This window comes from Xenopus tropicalis, chromosome 9, assembly GCF_000004195.4.
Source record: "Xenopus tropicalis strain Nigerian chromosome 9, UCB_Xtro_10.0, whole genome shotgun sequence".
Taxonomy (NCBI): Eukaryota; Metazoa; Chordata; class Amphibia; order Anura; family Pipidae; genus Xenopus; species Xenopus tropicalis.
Window position 1 is genome coordinate 89,348,953 of NC_030685.2, and position 22,371 is coordinate 89,371,323.

Here is a 22,371-nt window from a genome sequence, read left to right on the forward strand (position 1 = left end):
AAGCGGTGCCAACTCTGAGCTGAATGCCCGCGGGGTGGCACAGATAGGGTTAATGGGCTCACAGTGAGTTCTCACAGAATAATAATTATTTCAGGATCTCACACATTAGTGCAAACGAGGGTCCGGTGAATGATTAACGTGAATTGGAAGGGGGGGGGGTGGATATACCCTCCGGGCATCGATCCGACAATGAGCCGCCGTGGAATTTCTCATCACCCAGAAACAAGTGCCGGCGGCTCAGGGATACGACTGTGAGAAGGAATTCTTTAAAGAACATTCAAGGCAGGCAGGGAGCTCAGAATACTAAGGGTTAAACCTGTGGCTGAGTGTAACGGGGGTAATTATTGTAGAATTAATTGCAACTTTCCTAAAATGCCAACTATGCCAGGCTGTGAGCAAACTTAGGGGGCTGTTCCTGCTGAATTGTGCTTAGTACAGGGGAATCCCTATGTGCCATAGTTTTATGGTATCTCTCTGTACAGGCTATGAGCAAACTTAGGGGGCTGTTCCTGCTGAATTGTGCTTAGTACAGGGGAATCCCTATGTGCCATAGTTTTATGGTATCTCTCTGTACAGGCTATGGGCAAACTTAGGGGGCTGTTCCTGCTGAATTGTGCTTAGTACAGGGGAATCCCTATGTGCCATAGTTTTATGGTATCTCTCTGTACAGGCTATGAGCAAACTTAGGGGGCTGTTCCTGCTGAATTGTGCTTAGTACAGGGGAATCCCTATGTGCCATAGTTTTATGGTATCTCTCTGTACAGGCTATGAGCAAACTTAGGGGGCTGTTCCTGCTGAATTGTGCTTAGTACAGGGGAATCCTTATGTGCCATAGTTTTATGGTATCTCTCTGTACAGGCTATGGGCAAACTTAGGGGGCTGTTCCTGCTGAATTGTGCTTAGTACAGGGGAATCCCTATGTGCCATAGTTTTATGGTATCTCTCTGTACAGGCTATGGGCAAACTTAGGGGGCTGTTCCTGCTGAATTGTGCTTAGTACAGGGGAATCCCTATGTGCCATAGTTTTATGGTATCTCTCTGTACAGGCTATGGGCAAACTTAGGGGGCTGTTCCTGCTGAATTGTGCTTAGTACAGGGGAATCCCTATGTGCCATAGTTTTATGGTATCTCTCTGTACAGGCTATGGGCAAACTTAGGGGGCTGTTCCTGCTGAATTGTGCTTAGTACAGGGGAATCCCTATGTGCCATAGTTTTATGGTATCTCTCTGTACAGGCTATGAGCAAACTTAGGGGGCTGTTCCTGCTGAATTGTGCTTAGTACAGGGGAATCCCTATGTGCCATAGTTTTATGGTATCTCTCTGTACAGGCTATGGGCAAACTTAGGGGGCCGTTCCTGCTGAATTGTGCTTAGTACAGGGGAATCCCTATGTGCCATAGTTTTATGGTATCTCTCTGTACAGGCTTTGTGCAAACTTAGGGGGCTGTTCCTGCTGAATTGTGCTTAGTACAGGGGAATCCCTATGTGCCATAGTTTTATGGTATCTCTCTGTACAGGCTTTGTGCAAACTTAGGGGGCTGTTCCTGCTGAATTGTGCCCCCTATAGAGCAGCTGACTGAGAGGTGAGAGCTCCCAGGGGGCAGATAAAGGGGAGAGTGAGGGGGGAATGGCCGGGAGTTACACACACAGGGCTATTAGTGCTGGGAGTTGTGAGTCCATAAAACCATAATAGTGTTTGGGATATAAATCCAACAGTTACATTGTTGACATTTTAATTGACTTTAAAGGGCAAATAAAAATGTTACAAGAGTCGTAACTATGGGGGGGGGGGGGGAGTCACATAAAGATAAGGGCCCTCCGACTGCTCCTTCCTCTCCTGCTGAGACTCCGCGGGATACTGCGCCGTGATACTGAATGTGATGTAATAGTGACATCACTCTGTGGGATCATGACATCACAAGCAGCATCTTCCCTAAAGCTTTGTGTTCCTCCTACCCCCCCCTGGGGCATCACATACCCTTATGCACTAATCATTAGAGGCCGCCATTCACTTAATTGTAACAATTAGTAACTACATATTCCTTTCCTTCAGTAACCAGTAAATCATTTATACCCCCCATAACCTGACTACCCTTATAGTAAGGAACCCCTTCCTATGCTGATGGTGAGATCCCCTATCCTCCCCACCCCCAATGTATCACTCATTCCCCCTCTCTTGGTAGGGAACCCCATAACCTGACTGCCCTTACAGTAAGGAACCCCTTCCTATGCTGATGGTGAGATCCCCTTTCCCCCCCACCCCCAATGTATCACTCATTCCCCCTCTCTTGGTAGGGAATCCCATAACCTGACTGCCCTTACAGTAAGGAACCCCTTCCTATGCTCATTGATAGAAAGGATGACCATTGTATATGGGGCCCAGCCTGAAGGCCAGTTAGGGGGGGATTTGGGGTGAGTGCTTATTTGTGCCCTGGGTACCCCTGGAACTATAGCGGGGTGACTGTTACCCCAATGTTTCTATATATCTGTAACCTTGTTATGGGCTAAGGGGGCCCAGCCTGAAGGCCAGTTAGGGGGGGATTTGGGGTGAGTGCTTATTTGTGCCCTGGGTACCCCTGGAACTATAGCGGGGTGACTGTTACCCCAATGTTTCTATATATCTGTAACCTTGTTATGGGCTAAGGGGGCCCAGCCTGAAGGCCAGTTAGGGGGGGATTTGGGGTGAGTGCTTATTTGTGCCCTGGGTACCCCTGGAACTATAGCGGGGTGACTGTTACCCCAATGTTTCTATATATCTGTAACCTTGTTATGGGCTAAGGGGGCCCAGCCTGAAGGCCAGTTAGGGGGGGATTTGGGGTGAGTGCTTATTTGTGCCCTGGGTACCCCTGGAACTATAGCGGGGTGACTGTTACCCCAATGTTTCTATATATCTGTAACCTTGTTATGGGCTAAGGGGGCCCAGCCTGAAGGCCAGTTAGGGGGGGATTTGGGGTGAGTGCTTATTTGTGCCCTGGGTACCCCTGGAACTATAGCGGGGTGACTGTTACCCCAATGTTTCTATATATCTGTAACCTTGTTATGGGCTAAGGGGGCCCAGCCTGAAGGCCAGTTAGGGGGGTATTTGGGGTGAGTGCTTATTTGTGCCCTGGGTACCCCTGGAACTATAGCGGGGTGACTGTTACCCCAATGTTTCTATATATCTGTAACCTTGTTATGGGCTAAGGGGGCCCAGCCTGAAGGCCAGTTAGGGGGGGATTTGGGGGGGGTGCTTATTTGTGCCCTGGGTACCCCTGGAACTATAGCGGGGTGACTGTTACCCCAATGTTTCTATATATCTGTAACCTTGTTATGGGCTAAGGGGGCCCAGCCTGAAGGCCAGTTAGGGGGGGATTTGGGGTGAGTGCTTATTTGTGCCCTGGGTACCCCTGGAACTATAGCGGGGTGACTGTTACCCCAATGTTTCTATATATCTGTAACCTTGTTATGGGCTAAGGGGGCCCAGCCTGAAGGCCAGTTAGGGGGGGATTTGGGGTGAGTGCTTATTTGTGCCCTGGGTACCCCTGGAACTATAGCGGGGTGACTGTTACCCCAATGTTTCTATATATCTGTAACCTTGTTATGGGCTAAGGGGGCCCAGCCTGAAGGCCAGTTAGGGGGGGATTTGGGGTGAGTGCTTATTTGTGCCCTGGGTACCCCCAGCAGGGTAGTTATATAAAGCAGGAGGGAATCCCAGGGGACAGTGGAGGCGGCAGGGTGGCAGCTGATTGGAGAGTGGCAGTCAGACAGTCACCGTGCGTTTGGCGAGTGGCTCTTACAAGGAACTAGATGGGACCGGCTGGTGTTTAGTTAGCCTTGAATTCCCAGTATAAGGGAGGCAGCTGGACTCAGCCACCAAAAACTGGTTTCAATAGAAAAGAGACACTAAATATCAGTCTTGCATACACAATAATAATCCATATTTATACATAATATAATAGCCGTGTATACATACATATCATTGTTGTGTTTGCATGATTCACTGATTTCTGTTTCTTTGATACATAGCGTGCAGTAATGTCGGCGGCGACGGCCTGAAATTAACTTCATCCATCGCAGACAATGAAATGTGACAGTCGGACTGAAGGACAAACAGAGGAGGATAATATATAATATATAATATAAACAATGGCAGGAATAATACACATTGATATTTAGATGCTCGTTATTGGGGGGCGAGACACAAAGGGGGGCAGTAACAGATATCGGTCTCCCGGGGCCACGGTCCGGCCACTTAGACAGAACAATTCCAAGGATGTTCTAAAGCATCTGAGAAAGGTGCGGATTATTAACAATCAATCATATCCTTAAAGGAACAGTAACGCCAAACAAGTTGTAAAGTCATTATAATATAATGTAATTATTGGTTCTGTTTTAGCCCAATTATTATTCCCACGTTCCTTAGACTCATTCTTATTTGGTATAGTACTCACTTATATTCCTGTAAGCTTGACACAGGTATGGGACCTGTTATCCAGAATGCTCAGAAACTGGGGGGTTTCTAGATAAGGGATCTTTCCAGAATATGGATCTCCATACCTTAGGTCTCCTAAAAATGTATTTAAACATTATATAACCCTAATAGGATTGTTCTGCCCCAATAAGGGGTAATTATATCTTAGTTGGGATCAAGTACAGGTACTGTTTTATTATTACAGAGAAAATGGAATCATTTAACCATTAAATAAACCCAATAGGGCTGTTCTGCCCCCAATAAGGGGTAATTATATCTTAGTTGGGATCAAGTACAGGTACTGTTTTATTATTACAGAGAAAAGGGAATCATTTAACCATGAAATAAACCCAATAGGGCTGTTCTGCCCCCAATAAGGGGTAATTATATCTTAGTTGGGATCAAGTACAGGTACTGTTTTATTATTACAGAGAAAAAGGAAATATATTTTACAAATTACAGTTATTTGCTTATAATGGAGTCTATGGGAGATGGCCTTTCTGTAATTCGGAACTTTCTGGATAACGGATCCTATACCTCTACTTGTTTGAGGGAGTTAGTTGAAGGAAGAATATGTAAATCTATGCATTTAATTTATTTTGAAGGGGAAGTAAACCCCTTGAAGCTCAGAGACAGTTGTTCAAACCCATGCTATATCTACGTAACAAAATGAACCATAGTGCACGTGTAGGGTTAGACTTTGCTGCACCAGATTATAATTATATAGTGTAACCTGATCAATATTAAGCTTAATAGCAGGTAAGTACCTTTATTATAACTTAATTACTTATTGAACATCGTGTGACATTGTGCAACTGCCTGCATGGCCAAACCAGTCTTCCCTTTGCCGTCACTGTGATCATCTTATCATGTCATAGAATTTCTCTGATTACTTTTTTAGCCCTAACAAATAATTTCCCAGGAAGAGAACTGACTCATTCATTGGATCCAAAAACAGAGGCGGGCCAAGTGGGACGTGCACCCTAGGTGATCCAACTGGCCACCTCGCCCTCACCGATTCCCCCTCCCCAACATCCCCCTGCGTGTGCATGAACAAATGCAGACACATGTGGGGACGCTGTAGAGGGGGAAGCATCTCGGACTAGGGGTTGGCACAATGGTACCCTCACTGTTTCGCCCTAGGCAGGTGCCTCTTCTGCCCAACCCTAGTTCCAGCCCTGCCCAAAAATGACAATTTGGGGGCAAAGAAAGTTAAGTGATGCAATTTCTGTCTCTGTTATTCCCTACTGTGTCCATTTTGACCCACTGTCCCCATCTTGACCAACTGATGCGATCTTAACCTACTGTCCCCATCTTGCCCTACTGTCTCCATCTTGTCCTACTATTTCCATCTTGCTTTACTGACCCCATCTTGCCCTACTATCTCCATCTTGCCCTACTGTCTCCATCTTGACCTACTGTCCCCATCTTGCCCTACTGTCTCCATCTTGACCTGCTGTCCCCATCTTGCCCTACTGTCCCCATCTTGCCCTATTGTCTCCATATTGACCTACGGTCTCCATCTTGCTCTACTGTCTCCATTTTGCCCTACTGTCTCCATCTTGCCCTACCTTCTCCATCTTGCCCTACCTTCTCCATCTTGTCCTACTGTTTCCATCTTGCCCTACTGACCCCATCTTGTCCTACTGTCTCCATCTTGCCCTACCTTCTCCATCTTGCCCTATCGTCTCCATCTTGCGCTACTGTCTCTATCTTGCTTTACTGTCTCCATCTTTCCTTACTGTCTCCATCTTGTCCTACTGTCTCCATCTTGCCCTACTGTCTCCATTTTGACCCACTGTCTCCATCTTGCCCAACTGATGCGATCTTAACCTACTGTCCCCATCTTGCCCTTCTGACCCCATCTTGACCTACTGTCCCCATCTTGCCCTACTGTCTCCATCTTGACCTACTGTCCTCATCTTTCCCTACTGCCTCCATCTTGCCCTACTGTCTTCATCTTGCCCTACTGTCTCCATCTTTCCCTACTGCCTCCATCTTGCCCTACTGTCTTCATCTTGCCCTACTGTCTCCATCTTGCCCTACTGTCTCCATCTTGCCCTACTGTTTCCATCTTGCCCTACTGTCTCCATCTTGCCCTTCTGTCTCCATCTTGCCCTACTGTCTCCATCTTTCCCTACTGCCTCCATCTTGCCCTACTGTCTTCATCTTGCCCTACTCTCTTCATCTTGCCCTACTGTCTCCATCTTGCCCTACTGTCTCCATTTTACCCTACTGTCTCCATCTTGCTCTACTGTTTCCATCTTTCCCTACTGTGTCCATCTTGCCCTACCGCCTCCATCTTGTCCTACTGTCTCCATCTTGCCCTACTGTCTCCATCTTGCCCTTCTGTCTCCATCTTGTCCTACTGTCTCCATCTTGCCCTACTGCCTCCATCTTGTCCTACTGTCTCCATCTTGCCCTACTGTCTCCATCTTGCCCTTCTGTCTCCATCTTGCCCTATTGTCTCCATCTTGCCCTACTTGTCCTACTGTCTCCATCTTGCCCTACTGCCTCCATCTTGTCTTACTGTCTCCATCTTGCCCTACTGTCTTCATCTTGCCCTTCTGTCTCCATCTTGCCCTATTGTCTCCATCTTGCCCTTCTGTCTCCATCTTGCCCTACTGTCTCCATCTTTCCCTACTGTCTCTATCTTTCCCTACTGTGTCCATCTTGCCCTACTGTCTCCATCTTGTCCTACTGTCTCCATCTTGCCCTTCTGTCTCCATCTTGCCCTACTGTCTCCATCTTTCCCTACTGTCTCTATCTTTCCCTACTGTGTCCATCTTGCCCTACTGTCTCCATCCTGCCCTTCTGTCTCCATCTTGTCCTACTGTCTCCATCTTGCCCTTCTGTCTCCATCTTGCCCTACTGTCTCCATCTTTCCCTACTGTCTCTATCTTTCCCTACTGTCCCCATCTTGCCCTACTGTCTCCATCTTACCCTACTGTCCCCATCTTGCCCTACTGTCTCCATCTTGCCCTACTGTCTCCATCTTCCCCTACTGTCCCCATCTTGCCCTACTGTCCCCATCTTGCCCTACTGTCTCCATCTTACCCTACTGTCCCCATCTTGCCCTACTGTCTCCATCTTGCCCTACTGTACTGCTATGCCTCACTTTTCTGACACATAAATCCTTCGTTGCTGGGACCCCACCATTGCACCTGCCATAGAAAGTTCTGGGGAGAAGTTAGATGGCGTTACTGCGTTACCATCGCACGTTCCTATTCCCAGTATGAGATGTTGCCACGGAGAGCTGATTACAAGGCACGCGAGGCTCAGCAAATCCGTACAAATATTGACACTTACCCGCACTAATACAGTACAAAGGCTGAGGCAAATATTGGCTTATGTCTGGCCAAATATTATCTCCCAATAATTTGCCACAACTAATTTGGAGAATGATAGTCATTCCTCTCTCACTTTAGCCCAAAGCCTTGTTTGAACACGGACCTGTTTGCTTTAATGGGGCCAGTGCACTTTTGTTTAAAGGCCAAGTAAACCCAGACTAAAAATAGCCTTTGTTAGTCCTAGTCTATAAATCTAACATTCCACTTCAGTAGCTGCCTGCCCTGTACTCTCTGACTGATAATCTTATTCTTTATGCTTGTGCTTTACAAACTTACCCTTTAAACCTGAGTCTAATGCTTTAATCCCAGGAGATTTGCCTGGAGGGTTGGAGGGGCCTAAGAGAGAATGTATAGGGGTGTATAGCAGGACGGCATGGGGTGATACATCACTAGCGCTATGGCAGCTTCAGTCCAACCTCAGTAACAAATAATAGTCGTGTATATGTAGAAATGTAATTGGCTGCTGTTCTCAGGCTTGTGTGACTGAGCGGCTTGGGGGCCTCAGGTTGGATACTGGGAGAGTTTCTCTGTGCTGGGGGAATACACCCCACTGTCATATCAGGTACTAAAACCTGCCTCTCGGATTCATTTAAGGCATTGTGCTCACACACAACCAATATGTTACATCAGCCAATGAATGGACAGAGGCGGGGCTCTTACTCCCACATTACTTCCTGTTTCAGTGAGAAGCTGCATTATTTCCTGTCAGGTGATCAGTGACTCACAGAACATCACAAAATGGCGGCTGAAGCTAACTGAGGTACAAGGGCAGTATTTGCTGATGTGTCTGTGCCAGTTTCATAAGGTTCTTTCATAGGTGACTGAATAGGGTTTATGTTGGTGATGTTTCCTCTCAGAACATATAGGAAATGGGCCCGACACATATAGGACATGGGCCCGACACATATAGGAAATGGGCCCGACACATATAGGAAATGGGCCCGACACATATAGGAAATGGGCCCGACACATATAGGAAATGGGCCCGACACATATAGGAAATGGGCCCGACACATATAGGAAATGGGCCCGACACATATAGGAAATGGGGCCCGACACATATAGGAAATGGGCCCGACACATATAGGAAACGGCCCGACACATATAGGGCAAATGGGCCCGACACATATAGGAAATGGGCCCGACACATATAGGAAACGGGCCCGACACATATAGGAAAGGGCCCGACACATATAGGAAACGGGCCCGACACATATAGGACATGGGCCCGACACATATAGGAAATGGGCCCACACATATAGGAAATGGGCCCGACACATATAGGAGTATAGGATGGGCCCGACACATATAGGAAATGGCCCCAACACAGGGAAATGGGCCCGACACATATAGGACATGGCCCGACACATATAGGACATGGGCCCGACGCATATAGGAAATGGGCCCGACGCATATAGGAAATGGGCCGATATAGGAAATGGGCCCGAATATAGGAAATGGGCCCGAATGGAAAATGGCCCGACGCAATAGGGGCCCGACACATATAGGACAATGGGCCCGACACATAGGACATATATAGGACATGGGCCCGACGCATATAGGAAATGGGCCGACGCATATAGGACATGGGCCCGACACATATAGACATGGGCCCGACACATATAGGAAATGGGCCCGACCACATATAGGACATGGGCCCCGAACACATATAGGACATGGGCCCGACACATATAGGACATGGACCAAACACATATAGGACATGAGCCCGACACATATAGGAAATGGGCCCGACACATATAGGAAATGGGCCCGACACATATAGGACATGGGCCCGACACATATAGGACATGGGCCCGACACATATAGGAAATGGGCCCGACACATATAGGAAATGGGCCCGACACATATAGGACATGGGCCCGACACATATAGGAAATGGGCCCGACACATATAGGAAATGGGCCCGACACATATAGGAAATGGGCCCGACGCATATAGGAAATGGGCCCGACGCATATAGGAAATGGGCCCGACGCATATAGGAAATGGGCCGACACATATAGGAAATGGGCCCGACGCATATAGGAAATGGGCCCGACACATATAGGACATGGACCAGACACATATAGGAAATGGGCCCGACACATATAGGAAATGTGCCCGACACATATAGGAAATGGGCCCGACGCATATAGGAAATGGGCCCGACACATATAGGAAATGGGCCCGACACATATAGGACATGGACCAAACACATATAGGACATGAGCCCGACACATATAGGAAATGGGCCCGACACATATAGGAAATGGGCCCGACACATATAGGACATGGGCCCGACACATATAGGAAATGGGCCCGACACATATAGGAAATGGGCCCGACACATATAGGACATGGGCCCGACACATATAGGACATGGGCCCGACACATATAGGAAAATGGAAACCCGAGCACATATTAGGAACAGTCGCGCCCGACACATATGAGGACATAGGGCCCCGACACACATAGGACATGGGCCCGACACCACATAGGACCATGGGCCCGACACACATAGGACATGGGCCAGGACACATTAGTAGGAAATGGTGCCCGACACATATAAGGAAAATAGGGCCCCGAGCACAATATAGGACATAAGGGGCGCCGACAATATTAGGACATGTGGGCCCGGACCACATATAGGACATGGGCCCGACACATATAGGACTTGGGCCCGACACATATAGGACATGGCGCCGACACATATAGGACATGGGCCCGACACATATAGGACCAGGGCCCGACACGATATAGGACATGGGCGCCGACACCATATAGGACTATGGACCAAACACGATTATAGGACATGAGCCCGAACACATATAGGGAAATGGGGCGCCGACCCATATAGGAATGGGCGCCGAGCACATATAGGCACATGGGCCCGACAAGCATATAGGACATGGGGCCCCGCACACATGATAGGAAATGGGCCCGACACATATAGGAAATGGGCCCGACACATATAGGACATGGGCCCGACACATATAGGACCCGACACTATTAGGAAATGGGCCCGACACATATAGGAAATGGCCCGACGCATATAGGAAATGGGCCCGACGCATTATAGAAATGGGCCCGACATAGGAAATGGGGCCCAGACACATATAGGAAATGGCCCGACGCATATAGGAAAATGGCCCGACACATTATAGACATGGACCAGGACACTATAGGCCCGACACATATAGGAAATGGGACACGCATATAGGAAATACAATATAGGAATGGCCCGACACATATAGGACATGGACCCCGGACACATATGCACACATATAGGAAATGGCCGACACATATAGGACACATGACCCGAACACAATAGGAAATGGGCCCGACCCATATAGGAAATGGGCCCGACCACATATAGACATTGGGCCCGACACATATAGGACCATGGCCCGACACATATAGGACCCGACACATATAGGACATGGGCCCGACACACATAGGACATGGGCCCGACACACATAGGACATGGGCCCGACACACATAGGACATGGGCCAGACACATATAGGAAATGGGCCCGACACATATAGGAAATGGGCCCGACACATATAGGACATGGGCCCGACACATATAGGACATGGGCCCGACACATATAGGACATGGGCCCGACACATATAGGACATGGGCCCGACACATATAGGACATGGGCCCGACACATATAGGACATGGGCCCGACACATATAGGACATGGGCCCGACACATATAGGACATGGGCCCGACACATATAGGACATGGGCCCGACACATATAGGAAATGGGCCCGACACATATAGGACATGGGCCCGACACATATAGGACATGGGCCCGACACATATAGGAAATGGGCCCGACACATATAGGACATGGATACAAATATCCATGAAAATATGATGATTGTTGGATGCCCAAAAGTGGGCGGAGCTGTGACCAGCCAATCAGATTTCACCTATTGGTTTTAATGTAAAATGCTGCCTTTCTCACACTATTTATGTCAGGGGTCCCAAACTTTGCACAGTCAGTCACAAGTGGGCGGAGCCACCAACAGCCAATCCATTTCCACCCATTTCATTTCATTGGTTTATATTTAAACTGATGCCATTATTTACGTATTAATTCCAAGGTTGTTAAACTTTCCAAAGTTAGTCACTGGGTATTTGCCGTTCAAAGTTAGAAAAAAGAGGGCGGAGCCACCAACAGCCAATCACATTTACTTTCAATGGGGAAGTGTAAAATGCTGTCAGTCCCACAATTTTTACGCTTGAGGCCCCAAACTTTGCAAAGTCTGTCACTGGGGGACTGCCATTCAAAAATAAAAAAAAGTGGGTTGAGCCACTAACAGCCAATCAGATTTCATCCATTGAATTTTATTGGTTTAAATTTAAAATGCTGCCATTCTCACACTAAATAGTGACTGTCTGTGGCACCTTACAGCCCCCCTGGCATTCCCAGTACCCAGAGGCACAAACAGCCCCCCCAGCCCAATAAATAGTGACTGTCTGTGGCACCTTACAGCCCCCCTGGCATTCCCAGTACCAGAGGCACAAACAGCCCCCCCAGCCCAATAAATAGTGACTGTCTGTGGCACCTTACAGCCCCCTGGCATTCCCAGTACCCAGAGGCACAAACAGCCCCCCCCCAGCCCAATAAATAGTGACTGTCTGTGGCACCTTACAGCCCCCCCGGCATTCCCAGTACCCAAGAGGCACAAACAGCCCCCCCAGCCCAATAAATAGTGACTGTCTGTGGCACCTTACAGCCCCCCTGGCATTCCCAGTACCCAGAGGCACAAACAGCCCCCCCCAGCCCAATAAATAGTGACTGTCTGTGGCACCTTACAGCCCCCCTGGCATTCCCAGTACCCAGAGGCACAAACAGCCCCCCCAGCCCAATAAATAGTGACTGTCTGTGGCACCTTACAGCCCCCCCCGGCATTCCCAGTACCCAGAGGCACAAACAGCCCCCCCAGCCCAATAAATAGTGACTGTCTGTGGCACCTTTACAGCCCCCCCTGGCATTCCCAGTACCCAGAGGCACAAACAGCCCCCCCCCCAGCCCAATAAATAGTGACTGTCTGTGGCACCTTACAGCCCCCCTGGCATTCCCAGTACCCAGAGGCACAAACAGCCCCCCCAGCCCAATAAATAGTGACTGTCTGTGGCACCTTACAGCCCCCCTGGCATTCCCAGTACCCAGAGGCACAAACAGCCCCCCCAGCCCAATAAATAGTGACTGTCTGTGGCACCTTACAGCCCCCCCGGCATTCCCAGTACCCAGAGGCACAAACAGCCCCCCCCCCCAGCCCAATAAATAGTGACTGTCTGTGGCACCTTACAGCCCCCCTGGCATTCCCAGTACCCAGAGGCACAAACACCCCCCCCCCCCAGCCCAATAAATAGTGACTGTCTGTGGCACCTTACAGCCCCCCCGGCATTCCCAGTACCCAGAGGCACAAACAGCCCCCCCCCCCAGCCCAATAAATAGTGACTGTCTGTGGCACCTTACAGCCCCCCCGGCATTCCCAGTACCCAGAGGCACAAACAGCCCCCCCCCCAGCCCAATAAATAGTGACTGTCTGTGGCACCTTACAGCCCCCTGGCATTCCCAGTACCAGAGGCACAAACAGCCCCCCCCCCAGCCCAATAAATAGTGACTGTCTGTGGCACCTTACAGCCCCCCTGGCATTCCCAGTACCCAGAGGCACAAACAGCCCCCCCAGCCCCAATAAATAGTGACTGACTGTGGCACCTTACAGCCCCCCTGGCATTCCCAGTACCCAGAGGCACAAACAGCCCCCCCCCCCCCAGCCAATAAATAGTGACTGTCTGTGGCACCTTACAGCCCCCCTGGCATTCCCAGTACCCAGAGGCACAAACAGCCCCCCCAGCCCAATAAATAGTGACTGTCTGTGGCACCTTACAAGCCCCCCCCGGCATTCCCAGTACCCAGAGGCACAAACAGCCCCCCCCAGCCCCAATAAATAGTGACTGTCTGTGGCACCTTACAGCCCCCCTGGCATTCCCAGTACCCAGAGGCACAAACAGCCCCCCCCCCAGCCCAATAAATAGTGACTGTCTGTGGCACCTTACAGCCCCCCTGGCATTCCCAGTACCCAGAGGCACAAACAGCCCCCCCCCCCCCAGCCCAATAAATAGTGACTGTCTGTGGCACCTTACAGCCCCCCTGGCATTCCCAGTACCCAGAGGCACAAAACAGCCCCCCCAGCCCAATAAATAGTGACTGTCTGTGGCACCTTACAGCCCCCCCCGGCATTCCCAGTACCCAGAGGCACAAACAGCCCCCCCAGCCCAATAAATAGTGACTGTCTGTGGCACCTTACAGCCCCCCTGGCATTCCCAGTACCCAGAGGCACAAACAGCCCCCCCCCCAGCCCAATAAATAGTGACTGTCTGTGGCACCTTACAGCCCCCTGGCATTCCCAGTACCCAGAGGCACAAACAGCCCCCCCAGCCCAATAAATAGTGACTGTCTGTGGCACCTTACAGCCCCCCTGGCATTCCCAGTACCCAGAGGCACAAACAGCCCCCCCAGCCCAATAAATAGTGACTGTCTGTGGCACCTTACAGCCCCCCCGGCATTCCCAGTACCCAGAGGCACAAACAGCCCCCCCCAGCCCAATAAATAGTGACTGTCTGTGGCACCTTACAGCCCCCCGGCATTCCCAGTACCCAGAGGCACAAACAGCCCCCCCCCCAGCCCAATAAATAGTGACTGTCTGTGGCACCTTACAGCCCCCCTGGCATTCCCAGTACCCAGAGGCACAAACACCCCCCCCCCAGCCCAATAAATAGTGACTGTCTGTGGCACCTTACAGCCCCCCCGGCATTCCCAGTACCCAGAGGCACAAACAGCCCCCCCCCCAGCCCAATAAATAGTGACTGTCTGTGGCACCTTACAGCCCCCCTGGCATTCCCAGTACCCAGAGGCACAAACACCCCCCCCCAGCCCAATAAATAGTGACTGTCTGTGGCACCTTACAGCCCCCCTGGCATTCCCAGTACCCAGAGGCACAAACAGCCCCCCCCCCCCAGCCCAATAAATAGTGACTGTCTGTGGCACCTTACAGCCCCCCTGGCATTCCCAGTACCCAGAGGCACAACAGCCCCCCCAGCCCAATAAATAGTGACTGTCTGTGGCACCTTACAGCCCCCCTGGCATTCCCAGTACCCAGAGGCACAAACAGCCCCCCCAGCCCAATAAATAGTGACTGTCTGTGGCACCTTACAGCCCCCCTGGCATTCCCAGTACCCAGAGGCACAAACAGCCCCCCAGCCCAATAAATAGTGACTGTCTGTGGCACCTTACAGCCCCCCCGGCATTCCCAGTACCCAGAGGCACAAACAGCCCCCCCCCCAGCCCAATAAATAGTGACTGTCTGTGGCACCTTACAGCCCCCCTGGCATTCCAGTACCCAGAGGCACAAACAGCCCCCCCAGCCCAATAAATAGTGACTGTCTGTGGCACCTTACAGCCCCCCTGGCATTCCCAGTACCCAGAGGCACAAACAGCCCCCCCCAGCCCAATAAATAGTGACTGTCTGTGGCACCTTACAGCCCCCCTGGCATTCCCAGTACCCAGAGGCACAAACAGCCCCCCAGCCCAATAAATAGTGATTGTCTATGGCTAAAATACCAGTTCAAAAAAATGTTGTTATCCTTATCCAACATGGATATCAATAGTCTCAATCACATGAATGCTGCATGGCTGCACAGAAAGCGGGTCAGTCTGCAGCCAGTAAATGCTAATTATCCATGTAAGGATGAGGCTCTCATATGGTTCCCCTCCCCAAGCCTTTCCCTGAGGCTCTACACAATGTCCTCTTTGATACTGTAACCCTGAAATGGACACTGTGAAGGGGCTGTTGTGGCGGATACATTAGATAGCTTCAAGGAAAGGCTGAGAGGATCCAGTGATACTGACACTTATGGTACAGGAACGATCCAGTTGATCACTTTAAACCTACTATGTATCTGAGGAACGACAGTAAATTATAATTTAATAACTGAAGTTCCTGGAATCCTATCCGCAACTGCATGAACCCAGAAGCAACCCAGTGACATTCTATGCAGGGTGCCATTAGCAGCTCGGGTGACTCTGAGCATAACGAACGTGTTGCTAATGAGGTTGCTAATGACAGCCCATGGGGGACATTCCGACTGGTGCCTCACACACAGACATTTCTGTGCATTCTTGTTCTTCTGGAACGCTCAGCCCAAACGAGCCGTTCATTTGCACCCAAGCTGACTAGACAAGTTCCCCCCCAGCACAGGAGAATATATGGCTGGGAGAGCCAGGGGTTAGACTGCCGCCCTATATATAATGGCACTCTCTATAGTGACACCCCTGTCTGCACATCTTCATCTTAACAACAAGCTCAGCATTCTGCTTCCAAATTCCTGCAGCCCCCACCCTCTCCCTGCACATACATGGGTGCCACAAGGCTTCTAATAGGAGAATAGGGGCACCTAATGCATATTGGCTCCTTTATCCCCCTCCTTTGGGGGCAGATCTGCATATCTATGGGGGGATTTGCACAAAGAAAGGAGATGTCTTCTCTGCCTTTGGGCTAAGATACAAGTGTAGTATCTGTTCTCACCAGTTGGGGGAGCAGTCACCTCCTGCTGGTGAGAGAGAGATGCACTTGATCCTCTGGCCTAGAGGCTGGCAGCTATGGAGCTCCTTTGTGCCCCAGGATTTACCCACCTGGGGTGCCGTAAGTCACAGATCTGGTGCAGTGGATTTGTATGGGTCCCAGCAGGGATCAAAGGGAGAAGACGTGTGGCCATTAGAATCCTTCCGCCCAGGGCCGCCATCAGGGGGGCACAGGGGGGACAGTCGTCCCGGGCCCGGGCGATTTTACCATTAAAGGGGGCCCGGCGGTGCTACAGTTTTCTTAGTAGCTAGGGCCCCCTTTAATCCATTCCGGGCCCCTGTCATTGGTGGTCAGCGGTAATCCTATTGGTCACGCCCCGTGCATACGTGTGACGTCAGGATGGAGAATGCTGGGGGGGGGAGCTGGGGAGGATGCTGGGGGGGGAGTTGGAGGATGCTGGGGGGGAGTTGTTTTAGGGGGCCCTGGCTACCAATGTTTTAGGGGGCACTGGCTACCAATGTTTTAGGGGGCCCTGGCTACCAATGTTTTAGGGGGCCCTGGCTACCAATGTTTGAGGGGGCCCTGGCTACCAATGTTTGAGGGGGCCCTGGCTACCAATGTTTGAGGGGGCCCTGGCTACCAATGTTTTAGGGGGCCCTGGCTACCAATGTTTGAGGGGGCCCTGGCTACCAATGTTTGAGGGGGCCCTGGCTACCAATGTTTTAGGGGGGCCCTGGCTACCAATGTCTGTGTGTGGTCTTTGTACTGATGGGAGGGGCCCACAAAATGTTGTTGTGAGGGGCCCCATGATTTCTGATGGCGGCCCTGCTTCCGCCCCAAACTTGGCTCCACCATAGGCACTTTACCGAAGGTCTGCCGTTGTCTTCTACCCTTGGGAGCCTTTAGGATGGAAGGTGGGGGGGATAAAGTGGCCCCCCCTAGCCTTGCAGCAAAATGGGTCTGAAGGCCTTTGCCCCCTGCAGACCTTTATGGTTGAGGGGGATAAAGGGATAAAGTTGAGTTTTTTGCACTTTGTGTGAAGGCTTCTTATACATGAATATTCGGCATGTGGTGGAACGAGTGGACAGATTGTTGGGAGGGGCTGGGGAAGCCCCGGCGGTTGGGGGTACACATAGGTACCAATGACAAAGTTAGAGGAGGGGGGAAGCCCCGGCGGTTGGGGGTACACATAGGTACCAATGACAAAGTTAGAGGAGGGGGGGAAGCCCCGGCGGTTGGGGGTACCAATGACAAAGTTAGAGGAGGGGGGGAAGCCCTGGCGGTTGGGGGTACCAATGACAAAGTTAGAGGAGGGGGGGAAGCCCCGGCGGTTGGGGGTACACATAGGTACCAATGACAAAGTTAGAGGAGGGGGGGAAGTCCTCAAGAACGATTTTAAAAAGCTAGGTGCGAAGTTGAGGGCGAGGACTTCCAAGGTAATTTTCTCAGAGATATTCCCTGTGCCACGAGCAACATTAAGAAGGCAGCGGGAGCTCAGGGAGATTAATGCCCGGCTGAGAGATTGGTGCAGGGAGGGGGGCTTTGGGTTTCTCCAGAACTGGGCTGATTTCTCAGTCGGCTACAGGCTCTTTGCCAGGGATGGGGGGCACCTCAATGATGATGGGACAGCTGCTTTGGGGGAAAAGATGGCTAGCGGGTTGGGGGAGATTTTAAACTAGGAGTGGGGGGGGAGGGTGCAGCGGGAAATTCTGTGGGAGACAGGATAGATGAGGTAGTGGGCATAGTAAGGGAAAATGGGGGAGGAGACTTGCTTCGGGATACTGATAATGGCAGGGAGGCCCATAAGTTGTTTACACGTCATTCTCACGCCGGAACCAGTATTAAATGTATGTTTACCAATGCAAGGAGTCTGACTGGTAAAATGGGAGAGCTGGAGGTACTGGTGTTGGAGCGGAAATATGATGGGATTGGAGTTGCTGAAACTTGGTTGAATGAGTCACATGACTGGGCAGTTAATATTGGGGGGTATACATTGTTTCGGAGGGACAGGGGCAATAGAAAAGGAGGAGGAGTGTGTCTGTTCATTAAGCAGGAATTAAAAGCAAATATTAGGGAGGAAGTGATGGGGTTAACAGAGGGAGCTGAATCCTTATGGGTTGAGCTTCTCACAGATAGTAAGGAATCTACCAAACTAATTGTAGGGGTATGCTATAGACCCCCTAATGTAAGTGAAGAGGAGGAGGCCCAGCTCCTGTTGCAAATAGAAAAGGCTGCTAGTTTGGGGCAAGTGATAATAATGGGGGATTTTAATTACCCTGATATTGACTGGGGCAATAGTACTGCCAGGGCAGTAAATGGGAACAAGTTTATAACCTTGCTGCATGACAACTTTATGTCACAGGTTGTTGAGGAGCCAACCAGGAACCTGCTATACTGGATCTAGTGATCTCTAATGGCCCAGAACGTATAGCCAATGTGCAAGTGGTTGAACCCCTGGGTAATAGTGACCATAATGTTATTTCATTGGATGTTTGGTGCAGGAAACAAATTTACACGGGGGCAACAAAGACACTGAATTTTAGGAAGGCAAATTTTAGCTCCCACCCAAGTCTTCGGACAAAGGTGGATCTGAATTCTTCACATTTTGGACCTTATTATGGGGTAAACTGGAGTTTTTTTATGGCCTTTGCACCTTTTTGCAATTTTGTGTGTAGAAGCTCAACCTGGGCCTGTAGGAAATATACATGTAGGGTAACATGGGCCGGTGTGGGGAGCCAGAACATGTGTATAATACTAATAATGTGAGAAAACTGGTTTCATTTGCTGAAATCTCCTCCTGATCCCCAGGCTCCGAGGGAGGAAACTATTTAGTCTTTCTCCCAATTAATCTGCCTCTGTGATATTTCCTCTATATCTTTTATTGCTAATTATAGTCATAATTACAGCTGATCATCTGTTCCTGTACTGAGGAAGGGAGTATCTCATTATATAAAGCTCTTTCAGTCTTATTACCATTACTTTCCTAATATCGCTGCCATTGGTCCCTGCCCCAGTGAGCTTGCAATCTAAACTCCCTATCACATTCCCATCAGTCCCTGCCCCAGTGAGCTTACAATCTAAGGTCCCTATCACATTCCCATCAGTCCCTGCCCCAGTGAGCTTACAATCTAAGGTCCCTATCCCATTCCCATCAGCCCCTGCCCCAGTGAGCTTACATCTAAGGTCCCTATCCATTCCCATCAGTCCCTGCCAGTGAGCTTAGCAATCTAAGGTCCCTATCCCATTCCATCAGTCCCTGCGCCCAGTGAGCTTACAATCTAAGGTTCCCTATCACAATCCCATCAGTCCCTGCCCCAGTGAGCTTACAATCTAAGGTCCCTATCACATTCCCATCAGTCCCTGCCCCAGTGAGCTTACAATATAAGGTCCCTATCACATTCCCATCAGTCCCTGCCCCAGTGAGCTTACAATCTAAGGTCCCTATCCCATTCCCATCAGCCCCTGCCCCAGTGAGCTTACAATCTAAGGTCCCTATTACATTCCCATCAGCCCGTGCCCCAGTGAGCTTACAATCTAAGGTCCCTATTACATTCCCTGCCCCAGTGAGCTTACAATCTAAGGTCCCTATCACATTCCCATCAGTCCCTGCCCCAGTGAGCTTACAATCTAAGGTCCCTATCCCATTCCCATCAGTCCCTGCCCCAGTGAGCTTACAATCTAAGGTCCCTATCACAATGGTCACTGGGGGATGGGGGCACTGAGGCTGCAACACTTTACCTTTGCTTTATGCCTAATAACAGTAATGAGCTCAGATCCATGCCGCAGACTGTGACGGTTTCTATGCAACATGCCTCTGAATGGCTAAAGAAGCCGGTGTCACAGTTGACTTGGGATGTTCCCATGAACCCTGAGAGCTCACACACACACTGGGGTCACTGCACTGCGGGGCACACATTTAGCTTCGCCAGTTACCCCCCCTCTCACGTGAACTGCCCTGCGCTGCCTGCTATAGGGCTGATTGTCTGTGCCCATCAGTAGGTTCCTTGGCACTGAGCACCAGTCGGATTTGGCAGTGGGAGAGTCTCTGGGGCAGGAGTCGCACTAGGGAACAGGTGTTCCTCATATTATTGGGGCTTAACTGTTTTATTGGAGCCCGAGCAGTAGAACAGGTATGGGAAGGTGCGGCTGGATGTTCCAGAAATTTGTGGCACAGAGAACAATTAATCCGATTATAAACTTTATTCCCTTCCCCTGTCAGCGACTGGCACACACCGGCTGCAGCGTGATCTCTTGGGGGGTATTTATGTGGCATTGCTACTGGCCAGCCTTTCCCCTTTCTCTGTACTTTCTCTATTTCATTACTGCCCCCCCCCTTTATATAGTTATATATATATATAGTGACCCCCCCTTAACTGCCCCTTCCCCAGTGTAACCAATCCCAACTGGGCCAGCCTTTCCCCATAACTGAGCCCATTCCCTTTATCAGCTTAGTCGCTCTTCCCTGTACTTTCTCTATTTCATTACTGCCCCCCCCCCTTATATATTTATATATAGTGACCCCCCCCTTAACTGCCCTTCCCCAGTGTAACCAATCCCAACTGGGCCAGCCTTTCCCCATAACTGAGCCCATTCCCTTTATCAGCTTAGTCGCTCTTCCTGTACTTTCTCTATTTCATTACTGCCCCCCCCTTATATATTTATATATAGTGACCCCCCTTAACTGCCCCTTCCCCAGTGTAACCAATCCCAACTGGGCCAGCCTTTCCCCATAACTGAGCCCATTCCCTTTATCAGCTTAGTCGCTCTTCCCTGTACTTTCTCTATTTCATTACTGCCCCCCCTTATATATTTATATATAGTGACCCCCCTTAACTGCCCCTTCCCAGTGTAACCAATCCCAACTGGGGCCAGCCCTTTCCCCATAACTGAGCCCATTCCCTTTATCAGCTTAGTCGCTCTTCCCTGTACTTTCTCTATTTCATTACTGCCCCCCTTATATATTTATATATAGTGACCCCCCTTAACTGCCCCTTCCCCAGTGTAACCAATCCCAACTGGGCCAGCCTTTCCCCATAACTGAGCCCATTCCCTTTATCAGCTTAGTCCGCTCTTCCCTGTACTTTCTCTATTTCATTACTGCCCCCCTTATATATTTATATATAGTGACCCCCCCTTAACTGCCCCCCCCCCCAGTGTAACCAATCCCAACTGGGCCAGCCTTTCCCCATAACTGAGCCCATTCCCTTTATCAGCTTAGTCACTTTTCCCTGTACTTTCTCTATTTCATTACTGCTCCCCCCCTTATATATATAATGATAATATCCCCCTTAACAAAAACCTACATAAACCAATATGCAGATAATATGGCCGTATTCATTACACTAATAAGAAACCATTTCTGTATTAGTTTTTGCTTGTGAAGTAATTAGTGCCTCATTATATATTTTCGCTGAATGCTGCTTGACAACCTGTAGAAGTGCTATTGTTATCTTTAGGGCTTTATCCTACAGTTTCAGGCTGAATGTGACTTGGTTAATATGTGGGTAAGCTGTATAAGATTTAGATAACTGGTTTGGTATCATTGCTGTGAATATAAGGAGGTTATATAATTAGTAGCAGGATTATCTGAGGGCCCCACCCCTCACTGGGGCTGCTGTGCCAGCTCTTTATTAATATTATAAAGTATTTGGACTAAAGGGCAAGATCTGCTGCAGCGCTGCCTCCCAATGGGACGTGTGCCAAACATAAGGGTTATTATTATTTCTTATAGTGAGACACTGTCACCATAGGGATTCCCCTGTACTAAGTGCAATTCAGCAGGAACAGCCCCCTAAGTTTGCCCATAGCCTGTACAGAGAGATACCATAAAACTATGGCACATAGGGATTCCCCTGTACTAAGCACAATTCAGCAGGAACAGCCCCCTAAGTTTGCCCATAGCCTGTACAGAGAGATACCATAAAACTATGGCACATAGGGATTCCCCTGTACTAAGCACAATTCAGC

At 49.9% G+C, this 22,371-nt stretch overlaps 1 pseudogene; it reads left to right on the forward strand.

Moving 5' to 3' along the window:
- Positions 1-16,357: 16,357 nt before the first annotated feature.
- Positions 16,358-16,538, forward strand: LOC116407880 (annotated as a pseudogene).
- Positions 16,539-22,371: the final 5,833 nt, after the last annotated feature.